The 18,169-nt window shown below is 39.6% G+C and overlaps 1 pseudogene; it reads left to right on the top strand.

Annotated features, from left to right (window-relative positions):
* The window catches only part of LOC125157019 (NADH dehydrogenase [ubiquinone] 1 beta subcomplex subunit 5, mitochondrial-like), a 42,377-nt pseudogene extending 28,125 nt beyond the window's left edge, over positions 1–14,252 (top strand).
* Positions 14,253–18,169: the final 3,917 nt, after the last annotated feature.

The following is an 18,169-nucleotide window of genomic DNA, read 5'->3' as shown; positions in this document are numbered from 1 at the left end:
CTTGCTGGCTAAAGAATTCTTGGCCGTATATTTTTCTGATTCAGCACATGGAATATATCCTGCCACTCCTTTCTGGCCTGCCAACTTTCTGTGGATAGGTCTCCTGCAAACCTGCTCTGTCTTTCCTTGTAGGTTAGGGACTTTTTTTGTCCCTTGCTGCTTTCATGATTCTCTCCTTGACTGAATATTTTGTGAATTTGACTATGGTATGGCTTGTTGATGGTCTAATGGTTTTTGTTGAATCTAATGGGAGTCCTCTGTGCTTCCTGGATTTTGATGTCTGTGTCTTTCCCCAGATTGGGGACGTTTACCACTATGATTTGCTCACATAACCCTTCTACACCTATTTGTCTCTCTTCCTTTTCTGGGACCCCCTATGATTCTGATGTTGTTCCTTTTTAATTAGCCACTGATTTTTCTAATTCTTAAATTGTGCTCTTTTGCCTTAATCTCCCTGTTTTTTTCTGCTTCATTATTCTCCATAAGTTTGTCCTCTATATCGCTGATTCTCTGTTCTGTCTCTTCATTCCTTGCCACTGTGGCATCCATTAGAGATCGCAGCTCAGATATAGCATTTTTATTTCATCCTGACAAGATTTACTTCTTTTATCTCCACAGAAAGGGATTCTAATCTATTTTCGACTCCAGCTAGTATTCTTATTATCGTGATTCTAAATTCTGGTTCAGACATCTTGCTTGTATCTGTGTTGGTTAAGTCCATGGCTGTCGTTTCTTCCTGCTTTTGTCTTCATTTCGTCATTTTGAAGGCAGAAAAGGAATTAATGAGGTAAAGAAATTAAAATGAAAAATGTTAAAATTAAAAAAAAACATATGAAAATTACAAAAAAAGAACAAACACATGCACACACACACAAGTGGAATAAATGATGCTAGATACTAGGTGTGTTTTGGTCTGGGTGTTGAAAGGGGCTTGATAGATTAGAAAAAAAGGGGAAAGGAAAAATAAAGAAAGAAAAAGGAAATTGTTTGAAAATTTGAAAAAAAAATGAATACATGAAGTAGACTAAAATGAAATGATGGAAGTAAAATAGAATTTGAAAAAAATTTGCACAAAAGCAGAAAATGTAGTTGAAAAATATATTTTTAATAAAAATTGAAAGTAAAAATGAATTGTTTCTCTTTATGTATTCATGAAAAAGACAAGAAACGAAAAAGAGAAAAAAGAAAATGAAAAAGAAAGAAAGAAAATTGAATAGATGGTCCGGTAAACAGACTGAAATACGAATGAGGTTACTTCGTTTTCCCCTAGAAGTCAAACTATGAAGAATTTTATAGTCCATAAAGTAAGCAGGTGGAGAGATTTGTGTTCCTGAAGATCGAAGTTGGCCAAGTTGGGTGGGGCTTAGTGTAATGGCTCAATTCTCCACTAGATGGTCGTGCTTAGCCTACTGGGGTGGATTGTTGTGGCGCTTGTAGGTGCATATGCACATGCGTGGAAGCGGTGAAAATGGCATCACCCAGCTACCCAGTCTCTAGTATCGGAACTCTGTTCTCCCTGATCAGCAGTTGCACACCCGTCCTTTGTCTTCAGCTTCCGTCCACTCCCTGCTTTTACACTGTCTGTGACCAAGCCCCAGGCAGCACCTCCCTCCTGAGTTTTGTCTCAGATGGGGCTGCTTTTCCTGACCCCTTCTGAGGGACTGCGGCTTTGACCTTTTCTGCCCCTCTGTGGAGGGTCTTACTGAGCAATGGCCAGGTGCTGGCTGCACCCAGAAACGTTTGCGGGTCTGCGCTGCTGCTGCTGCCCAGAGACTGCGGCCGGGTGCTGGCCCACCCCAGAAAAAGTTCACGAGATAATGTAGCAGCAGCGCTTCAAGGCTTATGAAAAATCACAACACACATCTGGCACCAGGCTTCACCCTTAATGGCCTTGTTCCAGCCCCAGTGAATGTGGTTGTTCTCCTGGGTCCATTGGGGCCTTGCTTTTGGAGGACCCACACAGCCTCTACCAGGTGTCTTCCAAGCAGGGGAACTGCCTCTCCCCATGTGGCCTGAAGAACCCTGGGCTCCACTCTGCTCCTGGGGAGTTGCCCTTCGCACCAGAGCACCACCTGGTATCGAGCTGTGGAGTTTCAGACCCTGCACTCCCTCTGTTTATATTCTTAATGTAATTTAAACTCCCCCCCCTTTCTCCTTTCTCCCTTTTTAGTTCTGTCCCTGCGGCTGTTTCCACTTTTCCACTTTCTCTCCAGCTGCTTTGTGGGGGGCGCTTTTCCTGTATTCTCCCCCCTCACACCTTCTGCGTCCTCTCTCCACACGCAAAAGCGGCTCCCTGCCCTACACTGCTTCCCTCTCCCCCAGTTCACCTCTCTGTGCCATGTACCTGCTGAATTCTGTGGTTCAGGTTGTGCAGATGGTTGTGTTAATCTTCAAATCAGTTTTCTAGGTGTGCAGGATGGTTTAGTGTTGGTCTGGCTGTATTTCATGGATGCAAGACACACAAAAAAATTCCATGCTTTTCTGCCATCTTGGCTCCTCCTCTCTCAAAACTCATTTTTATGAGGTTGGCATGATCTTGATGCCAAAATTAGACAAAGATTCTACAAGAAAAGAAAACTAGAGACCAATATACCTGAGGAATATTGATGGGATAATCCTCAACAAAATATTAGGAAACTCAATTCAACAACCCACTAAAAGCGTTATATTGTATGACAAAGTAGGATTTATTCCTGGAATGCAGTGATAGTTTAAGGTAGGGAAACCAATCAGTGTAATACACCATATTAAACTGAATGAGGGACAAAAATCACATGATCTTCTCGAGGCAGGAAAAGCATTTTCAAAACTCAACACACTTTCATGTCAAAAACACTGCACACTAAAATTATGAATAGAAGGAAGTTATAGAAATATAACAAAGACCATGTAAGAAATGACCATAGCTAACATTATTCTCAACAGTGAAAAACTCAAAGTGTTCCTTAGGAAAAAGACAGGATACCCTCTTTTGTTACTTCTATTCAACAGAGGACTGGAAGTCCTAGCCAAAGCAATTAGGAAGGAAAATGAAATAAAATACATCCAATTTGGAAAGTAAGTAGTGAAATTATCTCTGTTCACAGATGACAGTATCTTGTATGTAGAAAACCCTAAACACTCCACAACTACCAAATACATTCAGCTAAGTTGCCTGACACAAAAGCAACTGTTGTGTTTCTACGTACTAACAGTGAACAATTCAAAGAGTAATCTCATGTTATATAGCATCAAAAAGAATAAGATCCTTAGAATTAAACTTAGCCAAGTGGTCAAAAGACTCGAACAGTGAAAACGTATAAACCATGCTGAAAAGAATTAAAGAAGACATAAACAAATAGAAAGACATCCATGTTCATGGATTGGAAGCTATGAATTGCTGAAATGTCCTTTCTACCTAACATGATCTACACATTCAGTGCAATCCGTATCAAAAGACTTATGGCCATATTGTTTTGATTACTGCAGCTTTGTAGCATACCTTGATATCTGGGATTGTGATACCTCCAACTTTGTTCTTTGTCAAGATTATTTCGGCTATTTGGGGTCTTTTGTGGTTCTATACTAATTTTAGGATTGATTTTTCTGGTTCTGTAAAAAATGTTGTTGATATTTTGATAGGGGTTGCATTAAATCTGTAGATTGCTTTGGGTAGTATGGACATTTTAACAATATTGATTCTTCCAATATATGTGCATGAAAAGATGTTCAACATTAGTAATCATCATGGAAATGAAACTTAAAACCCGAATGGGATATCCACTTTATACCTGTCAGAATGGCTAAAATCAAGAACACAAGAAACAACAAGTGCTGGTGAGGATGTGGAGAAAAAGGAACCACTGTGGCAGGAACGCAAACTGGTGCAGCCACTGTGCAAAACAGTATGGACATTGCTCAAAAAAATTAAAAATAGAATTGTTATATGACCCAGAAATTCCACTACTGGGTATTTACCCAGAGAATACAAAAACACTAACTGGAAAAGATATATGCATGTGTATGTTTGTTGCAGCATTATGTACAATAGCCAAGATATGAAAGCAAGTCAAGTGTCCATTGATAGATGTATGGATAAAGAAGTGCTACACTATGAGAAAGAATGAAATATGGCCCTTTGTAGCAACGTGGATGGAACTGGAGAGTGTGATGCTAAGTGAAATAAGCCATACAGAGAAAGACAGATACCATATGTTTTCACTCTTATGTGGATCCTGAGAAACTTAACAGAAACCCATGGGGGAGGGGAAGGAAAAAAAAGAGGTTAGAGTGGGAGAGAGCCAAAGCATAAGAGACTTTTAAAAACTGAGAACAAACTGAGGGTTGATAGGGGGTGGGTGGGAGGGAGGGGAGGGTGGGTGATGGGTAGTGAAGAGGGCACCTTTTGGGATGAGCACTGGGTGTTGTATGGAAACCAATTTGACAATAAATTTCATATATTGAAAAAAAAAGAAGTGCTACACACACACACACACACACACACACACACACACACACACCATGCAAAGGAATACTATTCAGCCATAAAAAAGAATGAAGTCTTGCCATTTCCAGTGACATGGGTGGACTCAGAGGGTATAGTGCTAATCGAAATAAGCTAGTCCAGAGAAAGAAAAATAAGATGATTTCACTCATAGGTGGAATTTAAGAAGCAAAACAAAGGAACAAACAAATTTAAAAAAAGACAAACAAACAACAGACCCTTAAATAGAGAGAAAAAACAGATGGTTGCTCTAGGGGAGGTGGGAGGGGGGATGGGTGAAATAGGTCATGGGGATTAAGAGTACACTTGTCTTGATGAGCACTGAGAAACATACAGAATTGTTAAATCATTACATTGTATAGCTGATACTGTATAACACTGCATGATAATTGTATGTCAGTTTTTAATATGGCATTTTTTTGCAGAAATAGAAAAAATATTTTCCTAAGACTTATGTGGAATTTCAAAGACTCCCCTCCAATAGTGAAAACAGTCTTGAAACAGGTGTACAAAGCTGTAGGCCTCACCCTTCCTGCTTACAAATATATGACAAAGGCACAGTAATCAAAATAGTATGGTAATGGCATGAAGACAAATATATAAACCAATAGAACAGAATAGATAACCCAGAAATAAACCCTCATGTGTATGATGAAATGATCTCTGACAAGGTTGCCAAGGCTATGGAAAGCAGAAAGTATAGTCTCTTCGATATATGGTGTTGAGCAAACTGGGTATCCGCATGAAAAGACTGAAGTTGGAGCTGGATCGTCCTTCCACCATATTCAAGAGTTAATTTAAAGTGGACTAAAGATTGAAATCTAAGATTTGAAACTATAAAAATCTTAGAAGAATACATGGGGGAGAATCTTCATGACATTTGATTTGGTAATGATTTCTTGAGTATGACGCCAAAATCATTGGCAACAAAAGCAAAAGTAGTCAAATATGACTACATCAAAATTTAAAACTTCTGCACAGCAAAAGAAACACTCAAGGGGTTGAAGAGGCAAGCTATGGAATAGGAGAAAATATTGGTAGAAAATATTGGTAGACCATTTATAAAAGGTAAATATCTAGTATATCTGGTATATATATATATATATATACTATATATACTATGCTATATATACTATATACTATATAGTTACTATATATATATATATATATACACACACACACACAGATGTCCTACAAGTCAACGACAGGAACAGTGGCAACAAAAACTCTAAATGATCCAATTAAAGCATGGGCAAAAGATTTGTATAGACTTTTCTCTTAAGCAGATATACAAATGGATAGCAAGTATATGAAAATATGTGCAACATCTCTGACAACCAGGGAGATGCAAATCAAAACTGAATGTGATGTTACTTCACAACCGTTAGGATGCCCAATCTCAAATAAAACAGAAAATAGCAGGTGTAGGCTAGGATGTAAAGAAAATGGAACCTCTGTGCACTGTCGATGGAAATGTGAACTGGTGAAGCCGCTATGGAAAACCTCATTGAGGCACCTCAGCAAACTAAAAATAGAATGATCATGTGATCCAGCAATCCCACTTCTGGTATATATCCAAAAGAATTGAAAACGGGTTCTCAAAGAGATACTGGCAAACTCATATTCATCACAGCATTGATCCCAGTAACAAAGAGGTGGAAGCAACCCAAAATGTCCATCATAGAATGAATGGATTTCAAAAGCGGTATACACCTACAATGGATTATTATTCGGCCTTAAAACAAAAGGAAGTTCTGTCATATGCTACAACATGGATGGACCTTGAGGACATTATTTAAGTTACACATGTCAGTCACAAAAAGGCACATGCATGATTCCAGTAGTATGATATATCTAGAGTAGTCAAACTCGTAGAAACAGAAAGTAGAATGGCAGTTTCCAGGGGCTTAGGGAGGGAGAAAAGAGAAATTGTTTTTCGATGGCCATATAGCTGTAGTTTTGCAAGTTGAAAAATTTAAGAGGCCTTCTGCACAAGATTCATAAGGAAACAGTATATCGTACAGCTAAAAGGATGAGATACTAAATTTTAAGTTATGTTTTTATACCACAATTTAAAAAAGAAATGTCTATAAGAAAGACACAGTCCAATAAATAAACAGGCAAAAGATTTGAACATAACTCCATCAAAGAAAACATGAGAATAGCAAATAAGCACACAAAAATATACTCAATACCATCAATCATTAGGGAAATGTAAATTAAACCTGCAGTGAGGTACCTTTGCAACCTCTTGTAAATAGCCACAATTGAAAAGCCTGACCATAGCAAACATCAGCAAAGTTGTGGAGGGTGGACCTCTCATACGCTGCTGGTAGGACAAAAATGGTAGAACCACTTTGAAAAACTGTTGGGCAGTTTCTTACAATGTTAACCTTACATCTACCATATCATCAAGCCATTGCAGTTCTAGCATTTGTCCTAAAGAAAGTATGTGTCCATGTAAAGACCCACACACAAGCGTTCCTAGTAGCTTTTTTTTTTACCATAGCCCCCAAATGGAAACCACCAAATAAGTATCAACAAGTGAATGGATATAACAATTTGTGGTATATTAATATACCAGAATACTACTCAGCTATAAAAGTGAAGGAACTCCTGACATATACAATAATATTGAAAAATCTATAAATAAATAGGCTGAAGGAAAGTAGGAAGACCTCCCCTAATAAAGTAATACAACCTTTATGGTTCCATTGACTCCATTTAAACACAATTCTAGGAAATAAAAAATAATCTATAGTGGCAGAATATCAGTGGTTGCCTGGGGACAGAGCAAGTTGTGAGTTGGGGCAGAGGAATAAGGAGAGAAAGCCTTACAGTACAGAACTGAAAATGTTATATCCTGGGAAAATAACCATAGTGCTCTTTAAGAATGCCTGGTTGTTTTAGGGAATGTGGCTGGGTATTACTACAGCAGCGAATATTCTATAGTAATTATTATTTTAGAAATTATCATATTCTCATAACTGACAATTTCTAAGTAACACTTGCAAGCTTTCTGGATTTAAAAAATTGATTGCAAAATGGATAAAATGTGGCTGTCAGGGAGAAATCCATGCTAAAATCTCAACTTGCCATGAAGAGCTTCTAACCAACTGCATATATCAAATCCATCTGAGAGAAACATAGGAATCTCTGAATAATATTTATAAAATGAGGACAATGTAGGTACATTCATTCCAAATGCATATTGAAGATCAAATTCCTTCTTCAAGTAGGACAATTCATTCCTTTCAGCAAAAGCTGGAATCTCTAAGATGGGGCTCAAGGGCTGCTACACAGCACATAGCTGCTGGTGGAATGAAATTTCACCTGCTAAACTTCTTCTCCCATAATGAGATTAAAGTAGCTTCTCTACTTTAAGGCTCATGTGTGAACCTCACAGGAGAAATTCCACAACATGCTTTTTTTTTTTCAGATCTATGAACGCATTTGAGCCAGGCATCATATCCCAATAACAATGTGAGGACCGCTGCCCTTGAATCTGTAGTAGAAGCTTCAGCAGCCATCAGGACACAGAAACTCAGGACCTGTCTCCATCAGGCTCTTTATATGAGCTCTTCCACTGGCATGAAGAGATGTACACGGAAAAAGAGGGAGAGAGAGAGAGAGAGAGAGAGAGAGAGAGAGAGATCCAGCAATCACCATGCTTTGCTGATGTAACTTGGTACTGGGAGCCATGTGAGGCACTGGGTTAGTGACAATGATACAATGATACAACATAACAGGGACATGTTATAATGGACTTGTCACGAGGCCTTTTTCTTCATCTTCCCTCATCTACCTCCTAAGTACAAAGTTGAAAAGGAATAAGAAGTGGCCTAAATTCATACAGGCATTCATGATCCTGCAATAACCACAAGGGCAGAAGCTTGCTCATGTGTATCACTGAACGTTCTCAGCGATCGTGTGGGTGCAGCATTCTCATCCCTGTTTTGCAGAAGGAGAAGCTGAGGTTCAGAAAGAGTCAGTCACCCTGCCTTTTAAAAAAGAAAATAGTTCCAGGACACCCCTGTAATTGGACACTACACTTACTGGAGCCAGGTGGTACCCCAAAGGCCATTTCATCTCTCTAAGAGACGGCCAGGACATTGAGTCCCAAAGCAGGAAAGAGATGAATGGATCTAAGATCCCTTTGTCTCCCCACACCCCAAGTCGACTCATCCACCACAGTAAGACACTCACAGTTTCTTCTGAGACCCAAATAACTGAAGACAGGACCTGCTCTTCTCCATGGCCATGTCTGTCTGTAAAGTCATGATGAAAAGTCCACATGTTCACCATAATAACATTAGGTTTCTATAGCAACCATGATTCACTGACTTGTTCTCTGTATCAGAAGTATCTTGGCATTGCCCTAGGTCCCTAACTCTTTGCTGAAAACAAAACACCTTGGCTCTTCACACCACTGACTGCAAGAGCATACTAGAGGCACTAGATTTGGACCCAGGCAATTGGCAGAACTCTGCTCAGTGTTGTGAAGCAAAACATTTCCCTGTTGTCAAGGATTTTGTGTGGTTTAAAAAACAGACACTATGATATGCTAAATGAAATAAGCCAAATAAGACAAATACCATATGATTTTACTTACATGTGGCATCTAAAACAAACAAACAAACAAACAAAAAACACACTTGAACTCCTAAGTACGAAGAACAGATTAGTGGTTAGCAAAAGCAGTGGTGGTGCGGGGGGAGGGGAAGGAGGAGTTGGGTGAAAATGGTCAAAAAAAATACAAACTTCCAGCTATAAAATAAAGAAGTCTTGGGATGTAATGTATAGCATCGTGACTATAGTTTACAATGCTGTATGGTATATATGAAAGTTGCTAAGACAGTAAATCCTAAAGGTTTTCATCACACGGAAAAAATTTTTTGTAACTATGTGAGTTGATGGATGTTAACTTTATGTGATGATCATTTTGAAGTGTCTTTGTATGTTAAGTCGCTATGCTGCATGCTGTAAACTTATACAGTGTTGTGTGAAAAAACCCCAAAGAAACAAAAAAGAGACACTATGAGAGTATTATCAGTACACAGAGACCCAGTGAGGTAATCTACAGTTTTTGCCCTCTGACAGCAAACTTGAACTTCCTATAGAGTTGCACCAGAAGGTTCATTGTGTCTTGTCTCTTCTCTGACGTTAAAGATGATTGCTGGGTTTGAGTGTTCTCAGCCTGATACATCTAGTATAAAATTTCCATCTCCTTTTTACCACATGTTTTTTGCAGTCTGAAGATAGTTGCCAGAACTGCATTTCATTAAATGTTGCAAAAGGGCGCTATTCTAGTTCTATAATTACCTCTTCATTTATTATCTGGAATCCATATATACAAGAAACTTCCTTTCATCAGCTATTAGATCACACTGCATATGGTATGCACAAGAAGGGTAGGATGACTGCTTAATTCTCTGGCAACATTTCCACTTTTCGCAATAATGAGTTGTTTCTCTAGAAGCCTCCAAAGATGAGCAATGAGCTTGTTGTTTTGTTTTGTTTTGTTTTGCTTTGCTTTGCTTTTAGACTGTCATGCGGAGTTCATAAATATTTGTATGTGTGTTGTGTTTTGATCCATTGTAGTCATTATTTTATTTGATGCTCAAATTGTTCTATGTTTGGCCAGTGGGAGTCTCTTTAGGTTGGCCTCTGATTGGTTTTGACATGATTTCAGGAATGATAGTTTGGTCCAGACTCTCCTGTGAAAAACTCTACCCCAGACCTGGAACCCACCATTTCTCCAAGGAATCCTGGCTTTCTTTCAGTGGGAAATTATTTTAGAGGAATCAGCCTGGATACTAGAATTGCTCAGTACTACTGGATTGACCACTGTTTCTTGCCTTCTCAGTTCATGGAGCCAGTAAATATGTATTATATTTTTCAGAAAACATACATCATAAGCTTCCATCCTTGCTATTCCTCTAACCCTGGAATAACTAAATTTTGAGTGTCTTTTAAATTTAATAAATTTAAATACAAATAGCCATGCATGACTAGTAGATACCGTATTGGAATGCAGCATCTCTACACACATTTCTGCACCTTCCTTTTTTCACTTAACAGTATAACCTAGAGAACACTGCATAGCAGTAAAGAGACGGGGTCTCTATTGTCTTCATAGTGACATAGTACTCTCTAGCATGGATGTATGTTGGATTATTCAACTATCTACCTATTGGTGGACATTAGTCTTGTTTCTAGTATTCTGCTGTCAGGAATTGTTCTAGGTGGAATGGCCTTATGCTTATGGGCATCAAGTTATCACAGTACCATTTTGTAAATAATCTGTGATATATCTGCTGATTAAAAATACTGCCTTAATTATATTTTAAATTCTCAAATGTAGTTGGTTGTAAGTATTCTTTGTGCTGTTTTATTAATCTTTCTGTCTATTCATGGGAAATGCCACACTCTTTTATAGTGCATATTCTATGCTTTAGTATCTGTTAAGACTACCTGTCATCCCCTCCCATGATACTTCTTTTCCAGAATGTATTGATTATGCTTGATGCTTGTTCTGCCCAACGTATTTGGTAATTAACTTGTCTAAACCCATTTCAAAAAAAAAAAAAAACTAATGAATGCTAAAGTTTATATGGAGAGGCAAAAGCCCAGAATAGCCAACACAATATTGAAGGAGAACTACAAAGTTAGAGGGCTGAACATACCCAACTTCAAGACTTACTATAAATCTACAGCAATCTAGACAGTGTAATTTTGACAAAGTCATATAAAATTATATCAAATGGAGGAGCACAGAAGTAGATCTACATGCATGTAGTCAACCAATCTTTGACAAAGGAGCAAAGGCAATACAATGGGTAAAAATTGTCTCTTCAAAAATAGTGCAGGAACAAACAGACATCCACATACAAAACAATAAAAATCTAGATACAGACCTTATACTCTTCATAAAAGTTAACTTAAAATGGATCACAGACATAAATGTAAAATGCAAAACTATAAGACTTCTTGAAGATAACATAGGAGAATAACTAGATGACCTTAGGTATGGTGATGGCTTTTCAGATAAAATTCAGAAGTCACTATTCATGAAATAAATAACCGATATGTTGGACTTTATTAAAATGAAAACGTCCGCTCTGTGAAAAACAATGTCAAGAAAATTAGAAAACATGCCACCGTCTGGGAGAAAGTATTTGCAAAAGACACATGTGACAAAGGACTGCTATCCAAAATATACAAAGAATTCTTAAAGCTCAACCATAATAAATGAATAGCCTGATTACAAAAATGGGCCAAAGATCTTAACAGACACCTCATCAAAGAAGGTAGGTAGATGGTAGATGAGCCTATGAAAGATGAGTCACATCATATGTCATCAGGAAAATGCAAATTAAGACAACAGTGAAGTACCACTATGCACTTATTAGAATGGCCAAAATCCAGAACACTGAAAACACCAAACGCTGGCAAGGATGTAGAGCAAAAATAACTCTTCTTCATTGCTGGTGGGAATGCAAAATAGTACAGCCACTTTGTAAGACAGTTTGGTGGTTTCTTACAAAATTATACATCCTCTAACCATACTACCTAACGATCATGTACCTTGTTTATTTATCCAAAGAAGTTAAAAACTTATGTCTACGCAAAAACCTGTACACAGATGTTTGTAGAATTTTTATTCACAATTGCCAAAACTTGGAAGCAATCAAGTTTCTGAAGATGTCCTTCAGTTTGTGAGTAGATAAACTATGATACATCCAGACAATGGCATATTTATTTATTCGGTGCTAAAAAGAAATGAGATATCAAGCCATGAAAAATCATGGAAGAACCTTAAATATATATTACTAAGTGAAAGTACCCATCTGAAAAGTGTAGGATTACAATTATATGACAGTGTGGAAAAGGCAAAACTATGGACTCAATGTAAAGGCGACAGTGTGTGTGTGGAGGGAGTGAGAAATGAGTAGACAGAGCACAGAGGACTTTTACAGCAATAAAAATGCTGTGTGTGATATTATAGTGATAGAAATGCATCATTATATATTTGTCTAAATCCACGTAATGTACAACACCAATGGTGAGCCTGAGGTCAAATTATGGGTACTGGGTGACTATGGTGTGCCAATGTAGGTTCATCAGTGGTTAAAAAAAAAAGAAAAGTATCATTCTGGTGAAAGATGATAATGAGGGTGATTATGCATGTGTGAGGGCAGAAATTATTTGGAAAATCTCTACCTTCCTCCAAATTTTGTTGTAAGCCTAAAATTACTTTTAAAAAATATGCCTTTAAAAAATGAAGTCAAGAAATTTCTCAGGGAGGAGGGCTTGTGTTTTTACTAACTAAAGTAATACCCCCCCTCCGATAAAATAAATAAATAAATAAATAAATAAATAAAATAAGTGCAGATTTATGTGTGGAAGCTGGCCTTGTAGAGAGTGCAGTCTTTCTTACTAGTTGAAGTCATGAACACCAGTTGCAATATTTATTTCAGGTTTTGACCTTCAACCAACACATTACCTATAAGCAGGGGAGGTCAGGGGGTTTTCTTACTGGGATTATAAACAAGGGCCTGGGAATGTGTAAAGCCTTCCTCATAAGTCCCCATCTCCTTACAAGCCACTGACGGTTGGTGTCTATTAAATCAAGATACATATGCTGTTTTAATGAGGACTTGAGGCAATTCTTACTCAATAAGAGGCCAGAGTGTACAGCTTTGTAGGCTGAGTCATCACTAGAGCATGAGGAGGAAAGCAGTAGCCACAGTGGAGTGCCCAGACCCAAAGCTGACATCACAAAGTGTTTCTCTATTTTGGGAGCTCAGAGAGGAGCCAACAAGAGCAATATTACAATTGTGAAAGAAGGTCGGGTTCAGAAAAAGGAGGAGGATTTCTGGCTATGGCCACTGAGAGGACTGGCAGCTCCTGTCCCCAAAAAAGCAACTACCATGCTGGACAACATTTTAATAACCAGCCATTTCCATGCCTTGGAAAGCGACCAGAGGTGTACAATAATCTGAATGTTTTGAAAACTGCTGAACTTTACATAAAATAGTGGGATTCTGTGATGTTTGGGTGGGGCTGCTCCCATTCCATTTCATTCCACCCCCCAGCTTGATAGGTATGGAATTCTACAGTGTGGCAGGTCAGGAGGAACAGGAGGTTTTCTGATGTGCTTAAAGGGATTGGCTGAATTTGGGAAGCTGTTGGTGGCATTGATGATCTCTGAAGTGGATAGGTGGGAGCTGTAATGACTCTGCTAGCCTGAGCTCGTGGTCATGGTTGCGGTGAGCATGTTCCTGGCTGCAGCTACATGAATGCATAGCAGAGATCAGAAAGAGCCCAGCTGTCCAAACACTCCTGACTAGTGGTGAGTTTCCAGGGCCTGAATGGAGCCTCAGAGGAGGATCTGGGGCCCAAACTTAAGCATGGGACACACAATTGGTCGTCCACTGCACCCAAACCCTATGCTTGTCCCACACCCTAACAGGCTCCCTCAACTCAGCCCTCCAGGGAAGTCACTGGACTGCTGTCGGTTCAGCCCCTGAACCCTCCTGGGATCTAACCCTATCCCTAGCCAAGGCTCTTTCCTTATGGGGGCCCAATTCCTAGGTCTGAGAACAGAATGGATTTGGAGCCCAGAACCGGTGCAAGATTATTGAGCTGGAACCTGGAAAGTCGTCATGCCATCTCTAAAGCAGGGATGGGGCTGCACAAGGGGGATGCTGAGGTCAAAGCTAAGCTTGGCCCACACCAGAGGCTGGAACTTGAACCCAAAGACTGAGCCTGACCTGCATCCTAACCTGAACCCAAAGACTGAGCCTGACCCGCATCCTAACCTGTGCCCTCAACTCAGCCCTCTGGGGAGACTACTGCACTGCTGGGGGTCCAGGCCCTGACCCCTCTTGAGACCTAACCCAAACCCTAGCCAGGGCCCCAGCCCTGAGAGAGCCAAGCATTCACAGACAGAGGAGATGTGACAAGAACCCAGAACTTTGAATGCACTCCCCTACCCACACACAGATATAATGACAGAGCACAGAAGCCTTACTGGCTGGAGTTGTTGGAGCACAAACTCTATCCAATCATTTATTCATCCTTAGACTACACAGAACCAGTGGATGCCCTTAATAAGACAGACCTATAAATAGAAGCAAGAACAAAACTGAGCAAGACATGCTCCTACATGTGCACAAAAGTACACACACACACACACACACACACACACACACACACTAAACAAGGCATCATCTGCTGTATTTGACAAAGGAAGCAAATTTCAAAGGTTTCTTCCAGACATATGGCTAAACAAACAAACAATATAGATTAGCAACAGCAAAATTGTTGAAAAATATCAGAAGCCAGAGTTGCAAACATGTATTATGTAAAAGGTCTAATTTTCAAAAGTATTACAAGACATACAAATGAGGAAAAGGTGAACACATTAATCAGCTTGGGCACTCATAACAACATACCATAGGCTGGGTGACTTAAACAACAAAAATGCATATTTTTTTTTTTGCAGTTATGGAGGCTGGAAGTCCAAGACCAGGATTCCAGCACAGTTGGTATGTGGGGAGAGCTCTCTTCCTGGCTTATACATGGCTGTCTTCTTGCTGAGTCCTCAGTTGGCAGAGAGGGAGAGAGAGAGAGGGCAAGATCTCTAGTATTTCCTCTTCTAAGGACACTAATCCCATCATGAGGGTCATACCCTTATGACCTCATTCAATCCCAATGAGCTCCTGAAAGCCCCACTCCAAATTCCATCATCTTAGGGGATAGAACTTACACATGAACTTGGCCAGGGTGTGGGGGCATGGGGGCATGGGGGCATGGGGAGGTGGACAGAAGCATTCAGTCCATAACCGTGACCCACACTCAGTTAAAAAAAAATAATAATCGGGGCGCCTGGGTGGCTCAGTTGGTTAAGTGTCCAGTCTTAGCTTTGGGCTGAGGTCATGGTCTTGGGGTCAGCGTGTTTGAGACTCGTGTTGGGCTCTGTGCTGACAGCTTAGAGCCTGGAGCCTGCTTCAGATTCTGTGTCTCCCTCTCTCTCTGTCCCTCCCCAGCTCATGCTCTCTCTCTCTCTCTCTTTCTCTCTCTCTCTTTCTCTCTCTCTGTCAAAAATAAATAAACATTAAAAAAAATAAGTCAATAAAATTGCCTTTGAGTGCCCTTGACATTGGAGGGAAGGTTCTCTACTTTCTTCAGTGACTCAGAAGCCCCAAAGGGCTGTTTAATACCATCCTGCCTCTGAGCAGAACCTAATTCAGTTCCCCACGCTGGAAAGACAGGCTTGTTTTTGACTCACCTGATGAGCTCAGTGAGAAATGACACCAGGGAAACAGTGTGGTATTAGCTTAACTGCTGCTCCTGGACTGCTCGGAATGCTAATACATTTATAGGAAAAATTTGGACCTTTTGTGCAGTCATCAGTACAGAGGTCTTCATTTCATATGTTATCTCACCACATCCACCAGGATTTCAGCTGTCTGATGCTTCCCTGAAAGGCAAAAACCTACAAATTGCTAACATTTCTTTGATACACAATTATTCATTTATTTCATTCACTGATAATTAAATATATGTGGTACTCAACTTAAAACTCATACTGTTGCATTAGAGTCATTTCATTAACTCTAAAACAAGAGACTAAGAAGAGAAATAAATATGTGGGCATATTCAAGTGTTAAATCTGAGATGAGATGGCTCCTTCACACGAACTTTTAAATTAGCCCTTTCAAGGCATTAAAGATTAAAAACAAGAAAAAAAGTCTCTCCTTGGACCCCTCATCTCCTTTAAGCCAGAGGTGGCACGCTCTCACTCTCTCTCTCTCTCTCTCTTCTTTTCTTTCTCTCTCTCTCTCTCACCTTTCCTCTCTCTTTCTCCCTTTCTCTCTCTCTCTGTCTCTTCCTCTTTCCTTGATTCCTTCAAAGACAAAGTTACAGAAGTCATTTCCTGCATTTCCTGTTATCATTCTTCACTTCCCATTGACTCCTTACCTCACTGCACTGTGTCTTCCTTCCCCATAATTGCAATGAATGTGCTTTCACCAAGATCGCAAGCCATCTTTTGTCACCAGGTCCAACTTTTTTCATATACGTATATTGACACATACTGAATATTCATTTAAATAACCTCCTAAAATAATAATATTTGTGCACACTGCTTCTGTTAATGAACAGCAAATCTTTGACAGTTTCCTAGGCATGGGGCATGCTCTGGAGAATGAAGTACTGGGTACAAACCCAAGCTGTCCTGCTCCTTAAATGTGCGGTCCTGGCCAAGTCCTTGTTCTTTGTGTCCCTCAACTTTTTGCCTACAAAATAGGAATTGGCAGCAGGATCTACCTCGTAGGAGTGCTGTGGCCATTAAATGAAACAATTCATAAAATATTAGCACATAAGAAATTTTCAGCCATATCTATTTTTACATATCATAATTGATATTACCATTCCCACAGGAATTTAAAAAAAAAAAGGATATAGACTGACATGAATTCACAACCGATGACACTGAAGTATGTTGCTAATAGGTGTATTAGTTTCCTAGGGCTTCAATTAAAAAAAAATATGACAAAATTTGTGACCTAAAACAAGGGGAATTTAGTGTCTCACTGTTATGGAGACCAGAAGTCTAAAATAAGGTGTTAGTAAGGCCGCACTCTCCCTGAAGCCTCAAGAAGAGAATCCTTCCTTACCTCTTCCAACTTCTGGTAGCTCCTGGATTTCCTTGGTTTGTGGCAGTGCGACTCATCTTCTTCCCGGTGTGTGTGTGCAATCTCTCTTTTGTTTCTCTTAGGAGGACAGCAGTCATTGAATCCAGGAAACACCTTAAATTCAGGGTAATCTCATCTCGAGATCTTTAACTTAATCACATTTGCAAAGACTCTATTTTGAAATGAGGTCATGTTGACAGATATGGGGGTTAGGATTTGGACATACCTTTTGGGGGGCAAAAATAAATCCACTAGAGTGATATAAGTTTATAAGACTACATGAAACCTGAGACCTCATCTTTTGAATATAAACATATAAATACATGCATGCAGAAATATCTAAACACCTGCATAAGAAAACTTTTGGAAGAATACAATGCAGGTGAAAACATTAGCAGGAATGATCTATGAGTGGCATATTTGTGGCAAGTAGGATTGAAATGCCCAGAGTCTAAGAGACCCCCAAAACGAACCACCAGAGTCCAGAGTCAAAGCTAAGCAGCAAGGGTCATTTATTGCAGGTTCGAACCTGGACCTCTGCGCCCCCGTTGCCGGTGACGCCAAGAGGCCCTGAGAGAGGTTTTTACACCCCTTTTATAGACAGGTACAAACAAGTCATGGGGAAATCAGGAATTTTCCACAGTTACAGAGCTGCGATTGGTTGGTGTTTAAAGTTGGACACTTAACAGTATTCGATTGGTTCCTGCCTTCAGGTCAGACCACAACCGGGGGTACGGGTATCACAATGATTGATCAGGAATACACGGATGTGCCAAGCAACAATGATTGATCAGGAGTACACGGATGTGCCAAGTAACAATGGTTGATCAAGAATATACGGATGTGCCAGGCAATAATGATTGATCAGGAATACATGGGTGCGCCAAGCAATTGTACAGAAGCGGAACAAGCTGGTTAAGCTTGGTTAGGTTTCAGTTTTCCATAACTTAAGCTTTTAAGTTTCAATTTTCTCAGGCCTCTC

This window comes from Prionailurus viverrinus, chromosome X (genome assembly GCF_022837055.1).
Source record: "Prionailurus viverrinus isolate Anna chromosome X, UM_Priviv_1.0, whole genome shotgun sequence".
NCBI lineage: Eukaryota > Metazoa > Chordata > Mammalia > Carnivora > Felidae > Prionailurus > Prionailurus viverrinus.
The sequence above is the reverse complement of the archived record's forward strand: the minus strand, read 5'-3'. Positions and strand labels throughout refer to the sequence as shown.